The following is a 20,176-nucleotide window of genomic DNA, read 5'->3' as shown; positions in this document are numbered from 1 at the left end:
TACCACTATTATTCAATATTAAATTAGAAATCTTAACTATAGAAATAAGAGAAGAAAAAAATAGAAGAAATTAGAATACCCAATGAGGAAACAAAATTCTCATTCTTTGCAGATGATATGGTGGTATACTTAGAGAATTCAAGAGAATCAACTAAAATAATAATTGAAACAATTTACCAACTTTAGCAAAGTTGAAGTATATAAAATAAACTCACAAAATCTTCAGCATTTCTACATATTACCAAAGCAGCAAGAGACAGAAAGAGAAATTCTATTAAATAACTATAGACTATACAACACTTGATTGCCAAGACAAACCCAATTGAATACAATTACAAAACACTTCACACAGATAAAACTGGATCTGAACAATTGGAAAAATATTAATTGCTAATGGGTAGGCCAAAATGACAATTCTACCTAAATTAATTTACTTATTCAGTCCCATAACAATCATACTGCCAAAAATTATTTTATTGTGGTAGAAAAAAGTAATAATAAAATTCATTCAGAAGAACAAAAGGTAAAGAATATCAAAGGAATCAATGAAAAAAATCTGAAGGAAGATGGCCTAGGGGACGGCTAGGGGACAGCTAGGTGGCGGCTAGGTGGTGTAGTGGATAAAGCACCGGCCCTGGAGTCAGGAGTACCTGGGTTCAAATCTGGTCTCAGACACGTAATAATTACCTAGCTGTGTGGCCTTGGGCAAGCCACTTAACCCCATTTGCCTTGCAAAAACCTAAAAAAAAAAAAATGGCCTAGCTATACCAGATTTCAAACTGTATTGTAAAGTGTGAAACATCAAAACAATCTGGTACTGTCTAAGAAATGGAGTGATAGATCATGTGAATAGATTAGGTATTTAATACACCATAGCAAATAGCCATAGTAATTTAATGTTTGAGAAATCCAAAGATCCAGGCTTTTGAGGAAAAAAAAATTATTTGACAAAAGCTGTTGAGAAAACTGGAAAACAGTATGGAAGAAACTAAGCACAGAGCAATATCTCATCCCCATTTACTGTAATTAGACCCTAAGGTATTTGTAATAGCATAATCAAATTGGAGAACAAGAAATATGTCACATATATAGATTAGTGAAGAATTTAGAACCAAGGTATGGAGAGTCTTTCAAAATATAGACTGGTTAATTTTGATTGTATTAAAATAAAAAGCTTTTACTCAAAAAATCCCCACTGCAACAAAATTAAAGGAAAGCAGAAAAATGGGGGTAAAATGTGTTTAAAGTATCTCTGATTTTATTTCTCAAATATATATAGAGAACTGAGCCAAATATTATATGGACAGAAGTCATTCCCCAATTGATAGTCAAAGGATAAGAACATGTAGTTTTCAGACAAAGAAATCAAAGGAATCTGTAGTTCTATTAAAAAATGCTCTAAATCTCTATTGATTAGAGAAATGCAAAATAAAATAACTCTGAGTTACTCTCAGATGGGTTAATATGATAGAAAAGGGAAATAATAAATGTTGGAAAGCATGTGGGAAAACTGTGACACTAATGGTGGAATTGTGAACTGACCCAACCATTTTGGAGAGCAATTTGAAACTAGGTCCAAAGGCCAATAAAACCATGCAGACCCTTTGATCCAGCAAGAACACTCCTTGGTCTGTATCCCAAAGGGATTAAAGAAAAAGGAAAGGTCCTATTTGTACAAAAATATTTATAGCAGCTCTTTTTGTGGTGGCAATGAATTGGAAATTGAGGGAATGACCAGCAATGGAGGAATGGCTGAACAAGTTGTGATATATGTTGTAATGAAATATTATTGTGCTATAAGAAATGGCAAGGCAGGATAATTTCAGAAAAATCAAGTAAGATTCATATGAACTTATGCAGAACAAAATGAGCAGAACCAGGAGAATATTGTATGCAGTAAAAACAATATTCTACAATGAACAATGTGAACGACTTAGCTATTCTCAGCAATACTATGATCCGAGATAATCCCAAAGGACTCATGATGAAAAATGCTATTTGCCTCCAGAGAAAGAATTGATGTCATCAGAATATAGACTGAAGCCTACAACTGTCTTCCTCCTCTATTCCTTCCTTTCTTCCTCCCTTTGAGTTTTCTTCTACAAAATGACTAATAAGGGAAATGCTTTATGTAATTGCACATATATAATCTATCAGATTGCTTGCCATCTCAAGAATAGGGGAGTGAAAGGAAGGAGGGATAGAATTTGGAACTCAAAAAAAAATAAATGTTAAAAGTTGGTTTTACAAATAATTGGGGAAAAATTAAGTTTTATTTTAATAAATTATGGCAGTTGAAGTAGAGAGCAGTTAATTGACTTGCCCAGGTGTAACACTAACAAGTGTCTGAAGTTAGATTTGAATTCAAATCTACCTGACTAGAGGCTCAGTGCTCAATCCACTGAGTCACTTTACTATTAGTCTAGCTAATAATGATAAAAATATCATTACTATTATTACTTTAATCATTAATAGTTATTAATTATTATATATTCTATTAAAATGTTGTTGGAAATAATAATAAAAAATATATAATTACAAAGAGTAGTCATTTTATTCACTTGTTCTCCATTTCACAGAACATTCATTAAAAAAGAATAGCACTATAGTGACTTGTTTTTGGATCATTAAGGTCTTTCAAATTTCTTTCAATTCTTTCAATTCAAAATTCTTTCAGATTCTGGTTCTTAGAACATGTTACTGTTTTCCATTTCCATCATCTCACCATCTCACTGGAGTTGAGAATGTATTATTGATATAGAATTTCCTTCACTGACACAGATCACCATCTCCTCTGTGACTTAGTTTCAGAGAGTTGCCTGGGTTACCAAGAGGTTAAATCACATGATCAGCAAAGAAAAATAATAATCATAGCTGATATTTCCATGGTTTGCCAAGTACTTAACCTATTTCATTTCATTTAGTCATCACAACAACCCCATCAGGCTGGCCATGGTCCCTCCACTAGCATGTTTCAGAGATGGGATTTGAACCCCTGGCTTCCAGGCAACATATTCAGTATTTTTACTCACTATTCCCTATTTACATACCCACCAGGTCTCCAGATCCAGTTGGAAAGGTAGGCTGAAGTCAGAGAATGAAGGACCTGAAATGCTAAGATCAAGATTATATTTTATACCAGCCCTGGAGTCAGGAGGACCAGAGTTCAAATGCGGCTTCAGATACTTAAAAATTATATGGTTGTGTGTCCTTGGGCTAGTCCCTTAACCCCATTGCCTTGCAAAAAAAGACTATATTTTATAGATAGTATGAAGCCATTGGAGGTTTCTGGGTAACATGGGAGTAACTGTGGATGAAGATGATGACTGAGGCTGCAGACGAAGGATGTTGGAATGGGAAAATAAAGGGAGATCCATAAAGAGGCAGGTACATTTGCAGCTGACTCCATATGTGATGCTGGCAAAGTCAATTCTTCTGAGACTTCATTTCCTCATCTATAAAATGAGGAATTTACAGGTGCTTTAAGAACCTTCTAAGAATTAATGTTTTTTTTTAGGTGTAATGGGGGGAGGAGTAAGTAATGCATATTTTATAAGGTCTCTTCTAGATACAATAATTGGCAACTCCAAACTTAAAGTGGGTTTCTAGTCTGGGATATGAAACCAAGATTTGGAGGTAACTAGGCAGGGTGAGCCAGGAGGGGCTCAGGCAAAGAGCAAGGAGTATGGCTAACCTAAGTGGGTCCAACAGGTATCACAGGTGGAGTCCAGGGCAATCAGTCAAGACAGGAAGCAGTGAGCAGTACTATGAGATGTTGGGTTTTTTTTGGGGGGGGGGTGATTGGAATCCATATTCCAGGAGGTCAGAAAGTTGGAGTTGTTAACCCTAACGAGCAGGAGTAGCTAGGTTGCATAATAGATAAATTCTGGATCTTGAATCAGGAAGACCTATCTTTATCAGTTCAAATCTAGCCACGGACACTCACTAACTGTGATTCTGGGCAAGTCATTTGATGCTATTTGCCTCAATTTCCTTATCTGTAAAATGGTCTGGAGAAGGAAATGGCAAAGCACTCAAGTACCTTTTCCAAGAAAACTCCTAATGGGATCCATGAAGAGTTGGACACAACTGAAACGACTCAACTAACCAGAGGCGAGCCTTGATGCCAGGACAAAGGTCACCTGTTCTACTCCACATTGTCTACTTTAGATGGGATGGGTGTTGTTGATGTAAATCCTGAATACAGTTGCTTTATCCCTTATTTCCCCCCACACACACACCCCCAATAGCTTTCAAAAGCATAGAACAGAATGCCTTTTGTAAACTACAGAGGTAATCCCTGGGTCAAGGATTTTGATTTGAACTATTTTGATTTTTGAGGCGATGAGAAACTTGTCCCATTTATCCATTTCCATTTCTTGCTTTACCCCTTGTTCTGAAGGAGGGATAGTCAGGCTATCATTTCATGAGGTAAGAAATCAAAGCTTCCTCCTCCTGGGAATGTCCTGGGAGCAAAATGGTCATCTCTGGCATGGGAGCAGAAGGAAGCTAGATGCTTCAGTCCAGATTAAATCCCCGGAGAAGTTCAGAGCTATATATGTGGTTGGGCCTAGTTAGTTTTCTTTCATTTGCACATTTAATATCATTTATTTTTAGTTCATTTAATAGTATGAGGCAGGTGATAGTGTAGGGAAAAGAACTCTGGACCTGTAGTCAGGAATACCTGAGTTCAAATTTGGCCTCAGACGCTACCTAACTGCGTGACCGTGGGCAAATCACTTTCACCTCTGCTTGTCAAAGTTTCCTCAACTGTAAAGTAGGAATAATAACATCATCTACCCCTCAGGAGTTGTTGTGAGGTTCAAATGAGATAATGTTCGTAAAAACACTTGGTATAGTGCCTGGAAAACTGTAGGTACTTAATAAATGCTTATTCCCTTCCCTCCTTCCATTCTTCTGAGCTTATTCCTAGATCCGTATTTTCTCTTCTTCCTTGTAGATCAACCTTTGGAAATGGAATCTAGAGAGCAGGAAACTGGGTAAGAAAAGACAGTGACAGAAAGGGGAAAAGTGGGGAAGGGAGAGCAGAAAAGGGGATTCTGGGACTGGGGAGGAAGCGTAGGGAAAGGAGATTCCTGGTCAGAGGTGGGAGATCTCTGAGCCCCAGAAGCCAAAACGGCCAGAAGACTAGGGAGCCATAGGAATCACAAGTTTGGAAAATAGTGAATGAGAAAAGTCCAAGGAAGGCCAAGGCAGAGCTGGTCCTTGGGAAACTCACTATAGGCCATTGAGGCTCAGGATAGCATCCTTCATCAGTTCCCTGTCGCTAACTAAACAGAGTCCCAATACTTGATCCTGGCAGTCCAGGCACCCCAGTATCCAGCAGCCCCCAATTTTTCCAGCTTTATCTCCTATTTATCCCCTCTAAATATTTTTATCTTTAGTTAAATTGGACTCCTCACCATTTTATGAACAAGTTCTTTGCTTTCCTACTGACAAGTCCTCTCCCATGGCACCCTTCAAAGCCCTGAAGAAATGCTACCTCCTCTAGGAAGCCTTCCCTGATTTCCCCTACTTGGAAATTTTACCCTCAGAATTCCTCCAAATACTTTGAACCTTTCTGATGCACTTATGGTCTATTATGTACTCTAGTTATTAACCAAAACAGAGGAACTAGAGCTAGAATGTATCCTCAAGTAATTTCCACATCCAGTCTTCTGGCAATGAGCCCTGGCCACATCTAATCAATTGACAAGTCTTGCCATTTCAACAGCCACAAAATCTCTCCTTTCTTTTTCTCTTCTTCATCTGTACAGCTTCCCCTCTAGTTCAAATCTCTGCACCCCCCCCTTGGACAATTTTAATGGCCTCTTATTTGGTCTGCAATTTCTCCCCTTTCTCGTCCATCCTTTATACGTTGACTATCTAAACTTCCTAAGGCACAGTCAGATCTGATCATTCACTTCCCTGTTCAATTATTTTAAAATGATATAATCTCCCAATTGAAAGAAACCTCTTCCTAACTAATACCTTCCAAAGCATTTTTCATGGCTGCATCAATGGAGTCAACTCAAATAGAGACCAAAGCCTGCAGGCCCTATATTGACTTAGAAAAACAGAAATTAACCTTATCTATATTGTATTGTATTTTATTATTTGTTAAACATTTCCCAATTACATTTTAATCTGATTCCTGCCATACTAGCAAGTTTTTTAGCTCATGAGTTTAATATCTTTCGACCCAGAAGATAAAATACAAATTCCTAGCCTGGCATTTAAGGCCAATAACAATCTAGCTACAATTTAATTTTTCTATTTAACTCCTATTCACACCTGTCATAGTCCAGACAACTTCAGTTCCTTCCTTTCCCTTCCCACTGTCCCACACTTGATCTGACTATCCCTAGGTCTAGAATAGACCTCTCGTCTAGCTGAAATTCTTTTTCTTTCTTTCATACAGGACTTCGGAATCACTTCCTTTATGAAGCTTTTTTGTGATTTCCCCTGTCTCTACACTAGTTAAAAATGGACTAAAAGAACATCTCTTTCTTCTCTGTTTGATTCCCCCTGTGCATATTCTACCATACATCATAGTTACCTATGTCTCTTCTCTCCTAGGAGCTTCTGGGGGTTGTAGATTGTTTCCTTTTTATCTTTGAGAAGAAGCAGCTCAGAGGTGCAGTGGACAGAAGGCCAACCTCAGACTGCCTAGCTGTGTGGCCCTGGCCAAGTCACTTAACCAATGTCTACTTTGGGTTCCTCCTCTATAAAATGAGGATGATAATAATATTACCTCCCAAGATAAGTGTGAAGATCAATGAGATAATTATAAAGCCCAAAGCACACTATTTACACTTAGGATACATGCTTTAAAATTCTTATTCCCTTTCTTCTTTGTAAACATATTGATGAGCATAAGATCTTTCACATAGTAAATTAATTTTTAAAAACCAGAAACATTAAATACAGAAGAATAATAATAGGATAGAAACTCATTCCAAGTTTCTATCTGAACTCCAGAAAATACAAGATGGGAGCAAGAAGATTATTATTATTTCTGGTAGATATGATATTATTATGATAATATATTAATCATAAAAATATTCTTCTAGCTCTCATATTATCTGTAATAATATGATTAGTACTGTATAATCATGTTATTTCTACTACTACGGTTCTTGTTCTCATCTTATATTTCTTGTAATAACACAATAACTAGTAATAATAATAATGTTCTTGCTCTCATTTTATGTTTTCTGGAGTCCAGAAAAAAATAGGAATGAGTCACCTGCCTACTACGGTTCTTCTGTATTTAATGAGTGCTGGTTGTTTCAAAAAAAGTTACTTTGGTTGAAATTTTGTATAAGTAATATCATGATTATATGCTACTAATCATGTTATTACTATTAGTAGGAGTAAAATAATAATATTCTTGCTCTCATCTTATATTTTCTAGAGTCCAGATAGAAATATGATAATTTCTAATATATAATCATGTTATTATGATAATGATAATATGATGATGATAACAGGCAGGGAACAGTGGCTAACCAATGGTCTTGGAGTCATATATCAACTAGTCGGTCAACAAGTAGGCCTGCTACACGGAAAGCACCTCGTTAAGGGCTGGGGGGAGGGAGCAAAGACAAAGGTCAAACCTCCTCGAGAGCCCTTGAGGAACTTGCTGGCCAGCCAGGGGAGACACGTGAACAATAGAGGTGTACACAAAACAGATCAAAGATCTTTTTTGGAGAGGAGACACAAGCATCGAGGGGATACGGAAGGGCATCATATCGAAGATGCCAGTTCTGGGCTGAGACATGAATAAAGTTAAGGATTTGAAGAGGTAAAAGTGAGAAGAGAGTGCCTTCCAGGCAGTGAGGGCTATCAGTTCAAGGCTGGATGATGGGAGATGGAATGTGTGTGGGGGAAGGGGAGGGAGGTCAGCTTCACTGGATTGTAGTCTGAGTGACAGGGAGCAATGCATAATAAGGCTAGAAGCCGGGATTAGGCTATCTAAAATGCCAAACCCAAGAGTTCTATTTGATCCTCTGGGTCAGGGGTGGGGAAGCTTTTTTTCTGCCAAGGGCCAAAACTTAAAAATTATTCTACTATATTTGGTCAAACATTTAATTAATTCACCCCTGAAAAGCACCTAGGCCTGAGTTGCCTTGGCAATGCCCAGGCCACATGATTTTGAAGGTCTTATACAGCCTGCTGGTTCCTGTTCTAGGTAATAAGGAGCCACTGAAGTTTCTAGAGTAAAGGAGTGCAGTGGTCAGACCTGAGCTTTAGGAAAATCACCTAGCCACCTGTGTTGAAGATTAACTGGAGTTGGAGGGACCTTGAAGGAGGGAGACTAATCAGGGAGCTCTTATAAGAAAGATGTTAATTTGAACGAGAGTATGGGAGAAGGGGACAGATGGAAGAAATGTTGTGAAGGTAGATGTGACAGAATTGTAATTGATGTGATACATGGGGTGAATGAAAGTGTAGTCAAGAATTATAGCAAAGTCTCCATCTGGGTGCCTAGAAGGATGGTGGTGCCCTCGACAGATAGAGGGAAGTCTGGAGGAAGTGGGAGTTTAGGGGTGCTGGTGGGGAAATAATGACTATTGCTGTGAAAAGCTTAAAGAACATTTAATTGAATGTGTCCAGTAGATAGCTGGAGAGGTAGACCTGGGTATCATCTGTATAGAGATGATAATTAAGCCATTGGAAACTAGAGTGGTCTAAAAGAAAGGGAGAGTAAAAAGAAGAGGAAGAAGCATAGCCCTGGGGTATATCCACATGGCATTCTTCAAGAATGAAAGAAAAATATCACTATCATTGTCACATCAACTCACAGCTGGGCAGGGAAAAGCAGGGAACCAAGCAAAGGAGATTGAGAAGGAAAGGTCAGACAGGTGGACCCAAGGTAAAAAAAAATTAATAAAGACAACAGCTTAATTTGCTTGTCACTTTAAAATATATGAAGGAATTTTTTCATAATACTGGTGATGGAAGCGCTACAAACACTATATTGGACAGAACCTAATGAAAAGAATTAACTAAAATGAAATTTCCTGTTTGGGTTCAAAAAAACGATTTCATAAAAACAAATTAGGTGAATTTTTGCCTAAAATATATTCCTTGGAGGCAGCTAAATAGCACAGTGGATAGAACACTGATTCTGGAATCAGGAGACCCAAGTTCAAATCAGGTCTCAGACACTTGACAATAGTTGTGTGACCTTGGGCAAGTCACTTAACCCTGATTGCTTTGTATCCAGGGTCATCTCCAGCCATACTGATTCCTATCTGTCCACTAGACCCAGAGGACTCTAGAGGAGAAAATGAGGCTGGTGACTTAGCACAGCACCTCCTCATTCAAATCCAATTCATTACTTATCATGGCATCATTTCCCTGTTTTTGTGGTCTTCTTTGAGAATGAAGGACAAACCACAATTGTATTTTTATAGAGGGAAATGAGGCTAAAATTAAATGGCTTACCTAAGTCCTAGAACTGGTGAGTGGAAAAAGGCAAAATGAACACCCTGACCTCCTGATTCCATGTCCAGTAAACCAAACTGCCTTTGCAAGCATTTAAGTAGGCGATATCAAGTTGAATTGTTGAAATGAATTGAATTTTTGTTTTCCCTGTTGCCAGCCAGCTCTGAGGCTGGTGGGTGGGGGAAGGGTGTCTTAGGACAGCCTTGGTAACCTGGTTTTTCTCTGATGAGGGCTCCCAATGGGGGAGCTCTGTCTCCCCAGGAAAACTGGGGGCTCCTCAAGCGTCCTGTGATGGCTTCTCCTCCTGACTCCCCCCAACAATAGACTGAGCTAAGAATAAGAGATTTATTATAACTCTGTCAACCCAACTTTCTGAAATGTCTCTGGGTCCCTTGGAGTGGGATGTCCTTCTAGGTTCTAAAGAGGGAGCGAATGGGGGAGAACTGGGATAAAAGCTAAAAGAAGCTGGAAAATCGGACCAATCAAGGCCCCTCCCCAATCTTGGAGATTGGCTTGGACCCAGACCCAGCTCTGAGGGTCAGGCAGCTTCTAAACTCCTTTAAGCTGTTTAGGAAGACCCACAGAAAGGAAATTGAGTGTCCAGATGGGGAGGATATTATATTATCGTCTTATGTGATCCTCATAATAACCCTGGGAGGTAGGTGCTATTATGATGCTCATTTTACAGCTGAGGAAACTGAGGCATGCAGAGCTTTAGGAACTTTGCCCAGAATCACAGAGCTAGTAAATGAAGGCTGAACTTGAACTCAAGTCTTTCTGATTCCATGTTCAGAGCTCTATCCTAATAAGAGGCTGGGATAATAAAACTAGTATCGGACAGCTATTTGTTAGACTCTAATGTAGTCAAGAAACTGTGGAAGATAAACATCTGTCTGATGTAAGAGGTTTATTGGCAAAATAATTGTCCTCCTGTATGGCCAATCACATCACTTCTCTACTCAGACCCTTCCTTGTCTAGATCTGTTCCCTGTGGAGCCCTCTTGCCTGGCATTCAAGGCCCTCTAAAATCTAGTACTCCCTACATTTTAAGGCATATTTCTTTCTATTCCTCCTTTTCAATAATCCAGATAAAACAGCCTAATTCCAAAAAACAACCAACCAACCAAAAAACAAACTGTGAACTTCAGCTGGCAGATCTTTGCTACTGCTTAGAATGGCTTCTCTCCCTCCCTTCATGGGTTGAATTCCTACTAATTTTCTAATGCCATCTCCTCCAGGGGGTCTACCCTGGTTGTCTCCAGTCTCCAGTCAGTGTCACTTCCTCCCTAGGGACTCATATAATTCCTCTCTTTACACCTTTCTGATGAATCATAATATTGTTTATATCTCTCTGTGTTGTTAAACTATCACCCTGAGCACAGCGCTCTGCAGACTAGACCCTGACTCAATTTTTGCTGAACTTAAATACAAATTAGGTGCTTTTCACCTTTTTTTCTGACATAATCCCCTTGACAGCCTATTGAAGTTTATGGATCCCTCTTGAAATAATATTTTTAAATGAATAAAATAAAATGTATGAGTTACAAAGGAAATAAATTAAATTTTAAATTAGAGTTAAATTAGAGGATGCCCCAATATATTTGCTAGAATATCAATCAACAAAGAGCCTGGCTACTGTTTAATGTCACTTCCAAGGCCCCAAACTTTTGTATTCTTATAGTTCTGTCCTTTCTACTTTGGAAGGTGATTTAAAGTGAGAAAATAACAGTAAGACTATGAAAATATTTGCAGCCATAGACCATAGGATCCCCTAACTCTCCTTCCTCTATTGATTAGGGATTTTCAAACAAAGTAAGTAAGCTTTTTTTTTTAAAAAAAAAGCTCTTCCATAGAATCAAGAAATGGATTTCCATCTACATTTCTGCATGGATATACTGAAGATATGGGGTATACCCATTTTGAAGGCGGGTATAAATATATTAGAACATAAGAATAATCTGCTTAGATCTTTGAGGCTGCGCAACCATAAAATCTCAACCTGATACCCATTAAAGAACCCTAGAACCACAAATGAAAGGGACTGCCAGAGATAGCAACTAACATAATTTCACCCCCAAGGGTAGATAGCCTCTCCTCATAGGTTTCCTGACAGAGGCTCATCCAAATTCTACTAGGATCCACCTTCCCTCTTGCTCTGAGACTATTTCTACCCACCCCCTCCACTGAAAGTGTATTTGCAGTTTTAAAGAAACAGAAACAGCAGGTATTCCCTCCTCCCGGTCTTCTCTATATGGTGGGAAGAGAGAGAGAGAGAGAGAGAGAGAGAGAGAGAGAGAGAGAGAGAGAGACAGACAGACAGACAGACAGACAGACAGACAGAGAGACAGAGAGACAGAGACAGAGAAAGACAGAAGATCTTGACTCTGCTAGGTGAGGGTCTATCAGACAATGATTTCCATCTATCAGTAAAGCACTCATCCTCTTGGGTGGTCCAAATGTTTCTTCCCTTTTGCAACATGTGACCCTAACTCCCACACTTCCATGTATTCCAATAAGAAATCAAGAGAGCACACAAAAACCAATTCCCAAAAAATGATGTGAGGTAGGGTAAATATATGATACTGAACAGGTGGCTGGGCGAATCCTGGTATCTCCCTTCAGCCCCCATGAATTCAAGAAAGGGAGGAGGCTGATGCACTAAAAACTGGTCAAAAGAAATTGAGGCAGAAATGAGGTGAAATGCAGGAAAACAGCATTCATAGAAACCCTCCTAGTCCCAGGGCTGGGGGTGGAGTGAAATTTAAAGTCTATAAAGAACCTGGGAGAGGGGGAAGAAACTTGGATCATCGGATCATCTAAAAACTGAGTTGGTCTGGATGGTCATTTCTAGTTCTAAATTCTATGATCCTACCATCTGTAAGCAAAAAATGATGCCCAGAAGTCGCAGCTGGGCCTAGGGTGAGGCATAATGAAGGGGGCAGAAATGGGACAACAGGGCCAAGAGGAAAAAGAATTTTCCAGATTCTTGCCCCTTCCTAGAATGATGAACTGTCAGAACTAGAAGATTAGAACTTCTCTTGGGTTGTTTCAAGACAAACCATCCAGTCCAAGCCCTCAATCTACAGAGGAGAAAACGGAGACCCAAGTTAAGTAACTTATCTAGGGTCCCGTGAGGAAATGGGGTAGGGATGGAAAACTTGAACCAGGCTTCCCTCCACCACAAGACACTGCTTTTCTTTGAACCTCAGAAACAACTTCCATCCTGGTAGAGGCACCAATTCCTGCTCTACAAGACCCTTGGGAGTAGCGATGGGGGAAGGTGGAGGAGGGGGAAGGGAGGGTTTTTAAGAGAATAGATGACCCTGTTACAACCAACTCCAGGGGGAGGCGTCCCGTCACCTGGGGAAATTCTGGATGGGTTTCCTACCCAGCCAGGAGGCTTGTGAAATGAAATTTAAAAGACCACCTCCTCCTTTACAGGGGGGTAAACCGAGGCTCAGAGAGGGAAAGGGAGTAACTAAACGGGCCCAGGACAGAGCCCCCTGGCCCCCTAACTCGGCTGGGGGGTGGGGTGGGGTTTGGGTGTTGCACGGACAGAAACTGAACGGAACCCCTGGGCTGCCATAGCTTCCACCTGCCCTTACACACCTGCGCGGGCAGGTAAGAGCCCCGCTGTGGATGCCCCCTGGCCGCCCCCTCCCCTCCCGGGGACAACTCTGAGAACTCCCCACCTGTTGGCTGATGCTGATGCTGCTGGCTCCGCGGCGGCTCTGCCAGGCTTCGCTAGCGCACTGCTGCGCCTGCGCCAGTGCCCCCCCCCCCCCCCCACGGCCCTTCCCTGGGCTCCTCCGCTCCCTCGGGCCCCGCCTCTCCGCCCGCACTCACTTTCCCGGGACTCGCAGCCTCTGGACCACGCAGCCCAAGCCCCCAGGAGGACCACGCAGTCCAAGCCCCAGGGAGGACCACACAGTCCAAGCCCCAGGGAGGACCACACAGTCCAAGCCCCAGGGAGGACCACGCAGTCCAAGCCCCCCAGGAGGACCACACAGTCCAAGCCCCCAGGAGGACCACGCAGTCCAAGCCCCCAGGAGGACCACGCAGTCCAAGCCCCAGGGAGGACCACGCAGTCCAAGCCCCCAGGAGGACCACGCAGTCCAAGCCCCCAGGAGGACCACGCAGTCCAAGCCCCAGGGAGGACCACACAGTCCAAGCCCCCAGGAGGACCACGCAGTCCAAGCCCCAGGGAGGACCACACAGTCCAAGCCCCCAGGAGGACCACACAGTCCAAGCCCCAGGGAGGATCACGCAGTCCAAGCCCCCAGGAGGACCACGCAGTCCAAGCCCCAGGGAGGACCACGCAGTCCAAGCCCCAGGGAGGACCACGCAGTCCAAGCCCCCGGGAGGACCACGCAGTCCAAGAACCCAGGGAGGCCCACGCAGTCCAAGCCCCCAGGAGGACCACGCAGTCCAAGTCCCCAGGAGGACCACGCAGTCCAAGAACCCAGGGAGGCCCACGCAGTCCAAGCCCCCAGGAGGACCACGCAGTCCAAGTCCCCAGGAGGACCACGCAGTCCAAGAACCCAGGGAGGCCCACGCAGTCCAAGCCCCCAGGGAGGCCCACGAAGTCCAAGAACCCAGGGAGGCCCACGCAGTCCAAGCCCCCAGGGAGCCCCAGCAATCCAAGCCCCCAGGGAGGACCACACAGTCCAAGAATCCAGGGAGGATCACGCAGTCCAAGAATACAGGGCGGACCACACAGTCCAAGCCCCCAGGGAGGACCACGCAGTCCAAGCCCCCAGGGAAGACCACGAAGTCCAAGCCCCCAGGGAGGACCACGCAATCCAAGTCCCCAGAGAGAGCTGAGGCCCCGCCCGGGCCGAAAAGCCTCAGGTCGCCGCCAATGCCCAACTCTTGCCCATTGGCCCATCCCCAACCTGGGAGATATTTGTGATTTCCACAATTCCTGTAACTTTCCAGACTCGCTGAACTTTTCAATTGTGTTCACCTTTGAGACTGATGATGGATAGCATTATTCTCAGGTTTTCTCTCACCTTCCCCCCCACAAAAATAGTTTGTATTTAAAATTTTATTGTAAAACAATTAAAAATAGTTTGCAAAAAATCTAGTTCCAAAATCTCTCCCTGGGTGAAAAGGCCCTTCTCCTCGCTGGGCTTTCTGTATCTTTATCAGCAAAATGAGGGTCCCTCCTAGCAGAGCTGCAACCTTCTGTTTCCCAGTCCCAGGTCTGACGTTTTCTGTTTTCAGGGACCTTCTGGCCTTAATTTTATGATTGCACAAATTCCCCCCAGTCTCCTCAAATGCCACAGGCCCTTCAGGGGCCACCTCCCCTTAGGAAGTGCCCCCCCCCCTCCAAGTTGGACTCCCAGGGCACCTCTCTGTATTCCCCAATTTGGCAAAATCACATAATTTTGAATGTTAGAAACATAAAGCCCTATAGACTAGAAGAAACAGAACAGTGGAGCTAAATGACACAATTGTTAGAACATAAACCATGGGCTTTGAACAGAGAACAAATGGAGGTCATGACCTTGGAGATAGTCCTTCCTTTTACAGGGAGGTTCACCCAGACACAAGTAGGAGCCCTCCATCTCTAGCTATAAAGCAAATATACAGGGGGCGGCTAGGTGGCGCAGTGGATAAAGCACCGGTCCTGGAGTCAGGAGGACCTGGGTTCAAATCTAATCTCAGACACTTAATAATTACCTAGCTGTGTGGCCTTGGGCAAGCCACTTTAACCCTTGCAAAAAAAAAAAAGCAAATATTCAGAGAGTGGGGCCTGGGTCTCTTCCTCCCCTCAGAATTCCCCACAGCTAGACGAGCAAAGAACAGGGATATAAGTGACCAGATGTATGTCTGTCCCACTCTGGGCTCTGATACAGATTGGCTGCATCCTTGTCACTGAAGGACAGTTTCAGAGCTGGAAAAGACCATGTAGACCTGCTCCTAGCTGACAAGACTTCCACTGAGAAGAAACTCAGTATTTTCGAAGACAAGCCCTTTGGAATAGCCCTAAAATTATTTTTCCTGACATCAAGCTTACATCTTCCTCCCTTCCCAGATCTCCAGCTCCTTACCCTTGCTTTGGAGAGAGCCTCGGAGGAGCATGTAAGGTAGAAAAGGTCTTTGGTTAGAATCTATTTCCAGTTTCCCCTGAGCTCCTTAGATGGCCAAGTGCAGGGATTAGGAGGTCAGAACCAGTGCAAAGCAGAGGGAGGGAGAGAGGGGAGGTGGAGTCGGGGGTGGGGGGAGAAGGGGACAGAACTGACAGTTCACCCTTAGCTAAGCTGGACCCTTAGCTAAGCTGGAATCCATCTGAGAACCACAATCCTGTTAGTAACTCCAGAGTGCTTTCCCTTGCATCCACCTCCTCCCAGGAATCTCTGTTCAGAGATCTTCCCATTACTGCTGAGAGCAGGAAGTGAGGGGCAGCAAACTCCAAAAACGACTGAGCTGGAAGGGGATTTAGAACATAAAACACAGAATGAGAGATGGGGCTGTAATTGTAGATTGTAGAACACAAAAAATCAGCTGCAGAGGACCTCACATCATCAGATGTCAAGTTGGTACAGGTCTTAGAACAAAGAATGTCAGAATTGGAAAGACCTTCAGACTTATCTGGTCTGATCTCTTTTTAAAGATTAAATGTAATCTGAGACTGAGAGAGGAGAAGCAGTGGCACAACCAGGTGGATTTCTCTTCTATCCTGTCTCCCACTCAATATCGGCAAATTGAGGCCCCAGTAACATTTCCTCTTGGTATTCTAAGAGTATCCATTAGGGATTAAGGTTCTTTTCCTGCTCTTTGCTCAAGCCTCTCTATTTTGTCTTTATCAGTTACAATTAGTCTCTTCCCCTGTATCATTGACCAAAGGATAGCAATTAGCTTTCTTATAAAGGAATAATTACAGATAGCAAGAATAGAAGTTGCAAAACATTCTCCTCAACACCAGAGGGCACACTCCCTCCCCTTTAGTCCTGGGGGAAAATGGATTTATTCTTAGGTGTTAGGTGTTAGGAACATAGAATTTCTCCCTCCAAATTCACTTACAAATACAGCAGAGCTACTGGTTGAGTTGTTTCTGCAGTAGGATATGACACCTTGGGGTTGATACATAGATGGGACTAGATCAAGCAAGCCATTCTTTATATATATATTTACATTTACATTTACACACACGTATAATTGATTTGTTTTTCCAACTACATGCAATGGTAGTTTTTACTAATCACTTTTTTGCAAGGTTTTGAATTCTACATTTGTCTCCCTCCCTCCCTTCTCTCCCCTCTCCCCTGACAGAAGGCAATCTGATATAGGTTCTATATTTATAGTCATGCTAAACATAGATCCATATTGATCATGGTGTGAGAGAAGAATCCAAATGGAAGAAAGAAAACTTTAGAGAGAGAAAAAAAGACATAACACATGACAAATTTTTAAAACTGAAGATAATAAGCTTTGATTTTCTTTTAACCTCCACAGTTCCTTTTCTGGATACAGATGGTATTTTCCATCATAAGTCTATTAAAATTTGTCTTTGATTATTGTACTGCTGAAACATCACCCTGTGTTGTTGTTAGAGTATATAATGTTCTTCTGGTTCTGCTCATTTTCACTCTGCATAAATTCATGCAAGTCTTTCCAGGTTTTTCTGAAATACCATCCCTCATGATTTCTTATACATCAATAATGTTCCATCTCATACATAAACCACAATTTGTCCAGTCATTCCCCAATTAATGGGCATCCCCTTAATTTCCAATTCTTTGCCACTACAAAAAGAACTGTTATGAATATTTCATACATATGGGATTTTTACTCTTTCTCTTGATCTCTTCAGGATACATATCCAGTATAGATATTTTCTGGATCAAAGGGTATGCAGAGTTTTGTTGCCCTTTGGATATAATTCCCAATTGCTCTCCAGAAAGGTTGGATCGGTTCATAATTCCATTGCATTAGAGTCCCAATTTCCCCCAATATTGATCCTTTCCCTTTCTAGTCATCTTGACCAATCTGAGAAGTGTACCTCAGAGATGTTTTAATTTGAATTTCTCTAATCAATAATGATTTATAGCAATTCATGTGACTATAGATAGCTTTGATTTCTTTGAGAATTGCCTTTCCATATCCTTTGACCATTTATCAATTGGGAAATGACTTTTGATTTAGTTCTGTAGATATTTTATATATATTATATTTATATATTTTTTTATATATTTGTCTCAAGCAAGGCACTCTTCAAGGCTATGCTGGTATCATGGGGTTCTTTGGGGTGTTAAGGAGTAATATCTATGGTGTGAGGGTTTACCAAGTTTTTTCAAGGCTGCTCATTCATCTTTGATGTCCAATTGATCACCCAAATCTGACCTGTGATTCCAAGATGCTCTAGTGTGGGCAGCACATCCTGGTAAAACCATCTCAGCAGAGGGTAATGGACAGATCTCAAACTTGCCAGTGAGTTAGGGAGCTGTCTATCCCAAGCATGTGAAGATTTTCCCAGGGGAATGGATGGATGAGATCAATTTGTTCCAATGGCCATGAAGGTGACAGAAGCAGGTTCTATATATGCTTAGAACTTGGTTAGGCATCAAAGTAGCCAAGGTCATCCACCTCAATTCTGGGCCATCACCAATTGTCCTGACTTTTGTCTTACCCCGGAATTTCAGTGACTTTGGAAGAAAGAAGTTGACAACTTTGTACAACTCTACCTTACTTAAATTCAATTTATACACACATTGAGACATTACCCTGAGATGTCATTGGTCCTCTTTGAAAACAAAGGACAAGCAACAACTGTTGCCTCATGTGAAATTTGGGATTCCTGTACCTCTGCAGCTTACTCTTCCAACCTTTCTAAACTTACGGGATCATGGCCATCTTTAAAACTCTTCCACTGGGGTGGCTAGGTGGTGCAGTGGATAAAACACTGGCCTTGGAGTCAGGAGTACCTGGGTTCAAATCTGGTCTCAGACACTTAATAATTACCTAGCTGTGTGGCCTTGGGCAAGCCACTTAACCCCATTTGCCTTGCAAAAAAACCCACAAACTCTTCCACCAAAGACCAAGAATGAATAAACACAACAGACCGAAAACAGATGTGTCATGTGTTCTTAGCTACAGGTAAACAAGAGCCTGAGGCACCTCCCTTTCCTAGAGATAGTCCTCAGTAATTTGTCCTCATCTTCGGTCACTACCAGAAAAGGAAAGAACATGAGTTTCTCCATTTGAATGTACTCTAGTTTTGGCTCAGCAGGCAACCAAGAAAGGCCTCCTCTCACCATGCAGTAAACAGGTAAGAAACAGTCATAGAATACTTGTTCTCATACAGAGGCAGGTTCCCCAAACATGTATGTGACTCCCCTGAGTATGCGCCTCTGACTGGGCTCTTCTTGACCAGTCCTGAATTACGCATGCATCAAATAAGATGGTGGGATTCAAATCCTGGCTCTGTCATTTGCTTCCTGTGACATCTGGGACAACTCAATTCAATTTAATTCAACAATAATTATTAAAAACCTATGAATATGTGTCAGGCTCTTGTTGTCTGAGACTCTGCAGAGCCAAAGGAAAAAAAAATGGAGAAACTTCAGGCTTGCATTTTAACAGGAGAGACAATATGACTTCATGTAATGCACACATTTATATGAAATTAAGTAATTTAGTGGGGAGAGAGACACAAGCATTTGGGTGGAAATGGAAAAGTCTCACATAAGGAAGTAATGTTTAAGCTAAATTTTAAAGGAAAGGATAAATTTTAAGAGGAAAGAGAAGGGCTGTCATTCTAGACATACATTCCAGGAATGGGAGAAACAGCATATAGATAAATAATTAAATATAAAATATATACAAAGTGATTTCTAAAGGGAACACACAAGTTCAATACAAAAGGCAGTTTTCTAGAACAAAGGTTCTAGCAGGAACAACGTAAAGGTAGGATACAGAGGGATGGGGGAGGAGAAAGAATGAAATGGAAAATAGAAATGAGGTAAAAGAGAATGGTAGCCAGGGAAGGGAGTCTTTTCTGGACAGCCAATGATTTGGAGTAGAGCCGCAGAGCAATAGATTGATACACCATTCACAATAGGAATGATAATGATGATTTGATTATGAGCTCATGAGTAAGTGGAGGCTTGCCAGCATGGTAGGCCAGATCTCATGAATCTCTGGTCCTGAGAAGTATTCAAGGCAGGAGTAGATAGACAACTGGGCTTGGAGTTCAAATACAGCTTCAGACACTTATTATTAAGTCACTTAACTTGCTCCATTTCTTTTACAGCAAAATAGTAACACTTCCTTTCCAGGGTTGTCATGAGGAAGAGATGAGATAAGTATAAATCATTCAGTGCAATGACTGGCTAATAGTGGGCATGGCTGGCCAATCATGACTGGTAAGCCATATTTAAGGTAATCTCCCAGGTCAACTGGCCTGCAGGATTCCTTCTACTGATCAATAGATTATCTTCTCAAGATTGAGAAGAGGAGCTGTGGAGGGTCTTCCCTCTGGTCTGCACTAATTGAGCAAGGCATTCTAGCCTCAGTTTCTCCACCTGTAAGATGAAAAAGATGAAATAGATGACATTAAGGCATCTTCTTGATTGAAGTATATGATCCTATGATCCGATGAGAGGATAATGAAGTGTTAAATCATACACTAAGTGATGTGGAGATAAAAGATGTGAAACGGATCATAGAAGGTATTGCAGAGGAACCAGGACTGAGTGAGAAGGATGAGGGCTGGGTG

General features: G+C 41.8%; 1 protein-coding gene across 2 annotated transcripts in view; it reads right to left on the bottom strand.

The window, feature by feature from the left end:
* PLEKHB1 (pleckstrin homology domain containing B1) overlaps positions 1–13,191 on the bottom strand; it is a 35,959-nt gene extending 22,768 nt beyond the window's left edge. For both annotated transcript variants that reach the window (XM_074216844.1, XM_074216843.1), the window contains exon 1: positions 13,146–13,191. The gene's annotated coding sequence lies outside the window, so the exon portion shown is untranslated. The remainder of the gene's footprint in view (positions 1–13,145) is intronic.
* Between the last annotated feature and the right edge of the window lie 6,985 nt (positions 13,192–20,176).

The sequence above is a fragment of the Macrotis lagotis genome, chromosome 1 (assembly GCF_037893015.1).
Source record: "Macrotis lagotis isolate mMagLag1 chromosome 1, bilby.v1.9.chrom.fasta, whole genome shotgun sequence".
Taxonomy (NCBI): Eukaryota; Metazoa; Chordata; class Mammalia; order Peramelemorphia; family Peramelidae; genus Macrotis; species Macrotis lagotis.
This window is presented reverse-complemented; position numbering and strand designations above follow the sequence as displayed.